The following is a 6946-nucleotide window of genomic DNA, read 5'->3' as shown; positions in this document are numbered from 1 at the left end:
GTCTGCAACCCAGGAACGGCGTCAGCTCCACTCAGGAAACACTTATTTGGGTCTCACGATGCTTGATATTTGGGATACAAGGATGGGGGGGGTGGGGAATGAAACCGTCTCTGCCCTCAGGGTGCTTACATTCTACCAGATACAGCTAACTAACCGCCCCCCCCCCCCATCCCCAGGACCTAAGTGTCTTCTGTGAGTTGGGTTCTGTGCTGACTGCTGGGATGTGCAGCTCTCAGGGTGTTTACCTTCTAATCAGGGATACAGACGGTCAGTGAACAGGCAAGAGCCCGTCTCTGTGCCCAGCGTCCGGAAAAGCGTCCCTGTCCTTGGAAGGCTGATCTGGGCCTGGGAGTGGGCGCCAGATAACTGGGGAGATGCAAAACGATTTCAGGAGGGCAACAGATGGGTTAGTCGGGCCCTTGGAACTGATTCTGGAAGGAGTAGGGAGAGCATCCTCAAGCCCAGGTTCCGGCCAGTACAAGGCCTAGGGAGTGCGGACATTTCCCGCCCCGGCCGCCATACTGGGCCCTGGGGATCCATAGGTGTGGGGGTTAAACTCTGGTCTCCGAATCAGGACTTCAGGTCAGTCATGTTTCACTCCTGTTTGGCTGCCCACGACCTCATCTGGAGTTTTCTCGGCAAAGAGACGGGAGGGGGCTGTTATTTCCTTTTCCAAGTCATTTCCAGATGGGGAAACTGAGGCAAGCAGAGCTCAAGTCCTGCTTCTGACTCCAAGTACTTTCATGACCCTTTAAGTCTTTTGGCTTTTCTCTGGGTCTGCAGCCTGAGGGCAGAGAGTGAAGGTAGTTCCCTCACTGGGATTTCCCTGCACCAAAGAATCCCAAGTCTGGTCAATAATAATGCCACTTGAGGGTCTTCAAAGCCCTTTTGTGGGGAGGGGGGAGACAAGTCTAGGTGTGGGGCCAGGACAGAAGTTCAACTCTGCATATTGGGGGCAGGGTACTCTTGCTCATCCGTTGGCCCACAGTTTTCCCAAATATAGAATAAAGGGGTTGGACTAGCTGACCTCTAACGTCCCCTCCTCCTTTAAATCGGTCCATCTACCTATTGCTTCCTGGGTAAGCCAGCCCCCTTTTTAGACCGTAGTGTCCCTGTCTATAAATGGAGTTGGACGCCCAGCTCTAGGTTAAATGAGATATTTAATCCAACCCAAAGCCAAACTGGATTCCCCTGTGCTGGGGCACATAACCCCCACAGATCATGTAGGTTATGGGGACTCAGGGGGTCCCGGAGTTGGATTCATGTGAAGGGGTGCACTAGGGCATAGCTACCAGGGCTACAGTGCAGCAGGCTTGGGCATGTCCCTGCTGTCCCCACCCCCGAAGTCAGGGGAGCTTGTGGGTGGGGGGCAGGGCGTGCATCTTCCATGTCTCACCCAGCCTCCTTCTGGCCATTAGTCCTCTACCTCATGTCAGCCACCTTGGCTGTTTCTGCACCCCACCCCAGCGACTCTTGGATCTCCCTGTCTGTGTCACCCCAGGCCCTGGAGTTGGAGCAGGAATTAACAGGATCAGAGGCTTTGTGGGGAGGTGGGGGTAGGGAGAGAAAGAAGAAAGGAGGGAAAGTAATTAATGAAGAGGAAATTAGAACAATAATTGGGAGTTACTTTGCTCAACTTTATGGCAATAAATTTGATAACAGAAGTGAAATGGAGGAATACCTAGAAAAATATAGGCTGCCCAGATTAATAGAGGAGGAAGTAAATTGCTTAAATAGTCCTATCTTAGAAAAAGAAAAAAAAAAAAAATAGAACAAGCTATTAATCAACTCACTAAGAAAAAATCCCCAGGACCAGAGGGATTTACATATGAATTCTATCAAACATTTAAACAACAATTAACCCCAATGCTGTATAAACTATTTGAAAAAATAGGGATTGAAGGAGTTCTACCAAATTCCTTTTATGACCCAGACATGGTACTGATACCTAAACCAGGTAGGAAGAAAACAGAGAAAGAAAATTAGAGATCAATCTCCCTAATGAATATTGTTGCAAAAATTTTAGATGAAATATTAGCAAAAAGATTACAGAAAGGAGGGAAAGATAGAGAAAGAATCTGAGGGAAAGAGGGGAGAGAAAGAAACAGGGAGAATGGGGAAAAAAAGGGAGAAAAGGAAAAAAGAAAGAGGGGGAGAGGAAGAGAGAAACAGGGAAATAGAGGAGGAAGGGGGAAGAGGAAGAAAAAGAAAGAAAAGGGTTAGAAGAAACAAGGAGAAAGGGAGGAGAGAAAAAAGAGGGAGGAGAAAGGAAGAAAAAGGGAGAGTGAGAAAAGGGAAGAGGAAAAGAAAGGGAGAGAGAAAGGGGGATAAAAAAAGAAACAGGAGAAAGGAAAAGTAGAGAAAGAGGAGGGAAGAAGGGAGAAAGAAAGAGTGGAAAATAGAATGAGGAAGAGAAAGGGGAGAAAAGGAGAAGATAAAGGAAGAGGGAAAGGGGGAAGAAAAGAGAAAAAGAGGGGAAGAAGGGGAAGAGAAAGGAGAGAGAGAACAAAGGGAGGAGGGAGTGAGCCAGACTAAGAGACACACAGAGACAGCCAGAGATAGAGCAACTATAGGGTTTCATGGATACTTCACATCTCAAGAGCTGAATTTGAATCTGCTACTTGCCACCTGTGTGATCTTGGCAACTTGGCAAATTAGTTTGTCTCTTTCTGGACCTAGGTTTGCTCATCTATAAAATGAGGTGGGAGCTTAGCTCAATTCTGGGCAGAGTAGGGACCAGGAATTTGCTTATACCCAGGCTAAGTTCCCAAACTGTGCCCGGGGCAAAGATTCCCCTAACTGAGGCTGTCTAGGCAAGATACTAGCCAAGAAGAAGATTCAGGACAGAAACAGACTCAGTACAACAAAGGTTGCTGCTGAGCAGGGTTCTGGGCTAACTCATTGCTATTGTGAACTAGGTGCTATGTGGGTGAAGAACTTAAAACATGAAAAAGCAATTTGGCACCCTTAAAATTCAGTGCCCTAGAACAGAGCTCCAGTTGCCCTGTCTTAGTTTTGGGCTCCGGATCTATAATAACCTTGGAGGGATTACTTGGGGGTATTTCTGTCTTTGAATCCCCATTGCTTAGCACTTAATAGGTGCCTGTATTTTGCCTGAAATAGCAAGACCTTGACAACCCAGGGTGTGTGTGTGTGTGTGTGTGTGTGTGTGTACACTACAGATTGATTAATTCTTTGGATTCAAATGGCATCTCGGACACTTTTCTTGCCACCTTAGACAAGCCACCTTTACCTCCTTGAGCCTCAGTTTCCTTTTCTGTAAAATGAAGGAGAGTGCCTCTGAGGTCCCTTCCAGAGTGACATCTGATTAATTTGGATGAAGCTGTTCTCTCTCTCCCTCTAGAACATGGCAGGGAAGACAATTTGCAGCAACAGAGTCTGAGGGAGGCCCAGGAGCCGGGCTGGAAGCATGCTGGGATGGGTTTCTGGGGCTTGTGCGCTTCCTCCCTGGAGATCCCAAAATAGCTCGGGCTGAGGTCTCTCTTTTAGTAACAGCCCAGTTACTGGCGGGTGGGAAGGAGCTGAGAGCCCCTGGGGTTCCCTGGGAAATAGTCTGGGCTCGCTCAGGAGCTTGGGATGTGAATGAAGCAGGAGAGGGAGGCTGCCGGGTCTGCCTCCTCCCGAAGCTAATCTGAGGCTTCCTGGAGGAGTGTGTGAGTGTATATGAGTGTGTGTGTGTGTGTGTGAGTGAGTGTGAGTGTGTTGTGTGTGAGTGATTGTGCGTGTGAGTGTATGAGTGTGTATGAGTGAGTGTGTGTATGAGAGTGAGTGTGTGTGAGAGTGTGTGCAAGTGTGTTTTGTGTGTGTGTGTGTGAGTGTGAGTGAGTGTGTGTGTGTTGTAGGGAGCAGGTTTGGAGTACGACTTCTGAAGGGAAGGGGGAGCTTGGTCCCAGGGTCTATGTCAGGAACAAAAGATGAAGGAGCCGTGTACATGGAGATGGGAGGGAGGGAGGGAGGGCCTTAGTCCCTTAGGACGGGAGGTGACTGGGCCAGGAGCATGTGACGTGACTTCAAGTCATGGGATCCTAGGCCTAGGTTTGGAAGGGGCTCAGAGAACCGCCACACGCCTCATTTTCCAGCTGAGGTAACCGAGGCCCACGAGTGACTTGTCTAAGGTCATGGTCAGATCCAGGTCTCCCGCTTCCTGACCTGGGTGGGGGGAGGGGGGAGCCCCAGAGCCAGGGAAGAAGAGTCCAGGCCCCGTGGAAGGATCTGGAGCCACTGGGAGCCGGAGGAACTTTGTCTAGAGGAGGCGCAGATAGTTGGGGTGAGGACCCATTAACGGGCTGTGGGAGGCCGCTTCCCACCTGCCTCAGGCCCATGTCACCTCCGAAGGAGTTTCCTCTCTCAGGCCCGAGTGCTCTCCCTCCCCACCCCTTGGAGGGTACCCCACCCACTTTTCCGGGTCCCCCCAAGAGAGGGGGGAAAAGCAGGTTTTTGGTTTCCCAGAGACCCCAGGGTTTCCACCTCCTGGTTTGGGGTGGGGTAAAGGGAGAACCAAAGACAGGGGGGGGGCCTTGGGGGTGGCGGGCCCCAAGGCAGGTAGAAGTGAATTTTCCCAAAGTGAAGGGGGGGGGGGGGGGGAAGGAGGTTTTTTGGTTTCCCTCAGATTTTATTTCAATGATGGTATAGGGGGGAGGTCCTAGTGGGGGATTGGGGGAGGGGGAAGGGTTTTGTGTTGCCGGTTTATTAGGTGAATTTTTAACAAAAAAAAAAAATCCCTTTTGGTGGGAGGACTTTAATATTCCCCAGGGGGAAAGGGGAGTGCCCCGGAGTGAGGAGGAGGAGGAGGAGGAGAAGGAGGAGGAGGAGGAGGAGGAGGGAGGAGGAGGGAGGAGGAGGGAGGAGGAGGGAGGAAGAGGAGGAGGAGAGGGGAGGAGGAGGGGAAGAGGAGGGGAGAAAAAAAGGAAAAGGAGGGAGGAGAAGGAGGAAGAAGGAGGAGGGGAGGAAGGAAGAAAGGGGGGGGGGAGGATGGGAGAGAAGAAGAGTTGGTCCCTTTGGCCTAGTATTTTACCATGGCCAACCTTGGGAGATGTGGGAAAAGGTTTATGGGGGTAGGGTCTTTCTGTTTCCTGTTTCCCTGGGCCCCTAGGGGTGTGGGAGTGGAGTGTGAGTGTGAGGGGGGGGGTTGTTTACATTGAAATAAGGTGAGGGAGGGGGGGTTGTATTGGAAGTTGGGGAGGGGGGTTTGAAAGGGATTAAAGTCAGTCCTGGGGGCCCTGCCTTGGGTTTCCAGCCTCCCAGACTCCTCCTAATCCCTCCCCCAGCCCCCAGCCCTGAAGGGCCCAGTCACCAGTGAGAGATCAGGGGGGCAGAGGGACGGGGCCAGAGCTGGGGGTGCCCTGCAAAGCCATCCCCGGAGTCCCAGGATGGGCCCCTTTCCTCAGGGCTCACCCACTCTGCCCCCAATTCCCAGAGCCCCTGGGGAGCTCACCCACCTCCAAGCCCTGAGGGGAAATAGAGTCCAGGAGCCCTCCCCTCCTCCCCCCCAGGACTAGCCTGAGGCAGGGAGGGGGCAGAGCAGGAAGAGGAAATGGTTCAGAGAGACCCTGTCCTGGTCACAGGTTCTGACCTGGGTGGGAGGCTCTCACTCCTGGGCCCCTGAATGAACCCGAGGAATAGCAGGGCGGCTTCTCCCTTCCTTTGACTCCCCATGACACCATGTCCTCCCTCCTCTGCCCCCTAAGGGGTGGCATCTATACCCAGATGCCCAGAGTGTAGCTTAGACCCCCTCCCCCCATCTGCCCAGTTCTAGTCAATCTGGATACTCAAAGGTGGGAGGGGGAGCTGAGGCTGGGAGGCCTTTCCTGGCCTGGATCCAGCCTCTATCCATCTGGGGAATGGGAGAGCAGGTGGGGGGTGGGGTGGGCTTTGCCCCTCATGACCGTTTCTCCTCCTCCCTTTCTTCTTCCTCCCCCTCACCTTTTTCCTCCTCCTCCTTTTCTGGCCATGAGATCTTTGGAGTTCCCAGGGCAGAGGAGGTGGGCTGGGACCAAGCTTGGCGCAGGCCCTCAGCCAGAAGAGGGACCTTCCCAACCCTTAGTTTGTCCCTTGTCCCTTGGGCTCTGCAGGAGGCCTCAGCCCCCCCTCCCATCCTCCCAACCCTCCGGGCTCCACCTTCCCCTTCAAGGTTACTTTGTAGCCGCTTTAATGTTTTCTTAGAAGTCTAGGTTTCCTCCTGAGTTAGAATGTAACCTTCCTGCGGGCAGAGACCGCCTTTGTTGCCCTCCCTCCGTCAGCTCCCAGCCCGGCTCCATCCCAAGGGATCACTCGCTCACTCGGTGCTACCCGATGCCTTCCTGACATTGGGCCGGATGCCCTGAATCGGGGAGGAAGGGCCCCTCCTGTGATGCAGGGTGGGAGGGAGTAGGCCCAACAAACTACTCTGTTTTGGAGGGAAAGCCGAGGGCAATATGTGGGGGAGGAACAAATGGTCCTCTTCCACCCCAGGCTCTCCCTCTTTGGCTTGGCAGGGAGATGGGAGATCACATGTGGGGGTCACGCTATTGGAATGGGGTCACAAGAGGGGCTCTGGCGCTTAGAAGGGCCAAAGATCTGAGAACAGAGAGAATCGCGCTGCCTCCAGCGATTTGGCAAAGAGCGTCCAGGCTCTCTGGTCCAGTGTCCAGGAGGAGGGAAGTGCCTTTTGCCCTGGCTGCATGTATTGCACCTGGAGTGTTGTGGCACCTCATTGAACAAAAAGATGGAAAAGCATCTAGCAAGTACTCGATGACTAAGGGCTGGTGCTGAAACTCAGCGAGTGACCACCCTGCAGGGGGGTGACCAGATGGTGAAGGGCTGACGATCAGGCCCCAGGAGGACCGAGCATGGATCACATTTGAGAGGGCGAGATTGACGTAAGAGAGCTAGATTTAGAACCAGAAGTCTGGGATCAAATCCCACCTCTTCCATTTAGGACCCTTGT

Source organism: Sarcophilus harrisii, chromosome 4, assembly GCF_902635505.1.
Source record: "Sarcophilus harrisii chromosome 4, mSarHar1.11, whole genome shotgun sequence".
In the NCBI taxonomy this organism is placed as follows: Eukaryota; Metazoa; Chordata; class Mammalia; order Dasyuromorphia; family Dasyuridae; genus Sarcophilus; species Sarcophilus harrisii.
Note: the sequence above shows the minus strand (reverse complement) of the source record.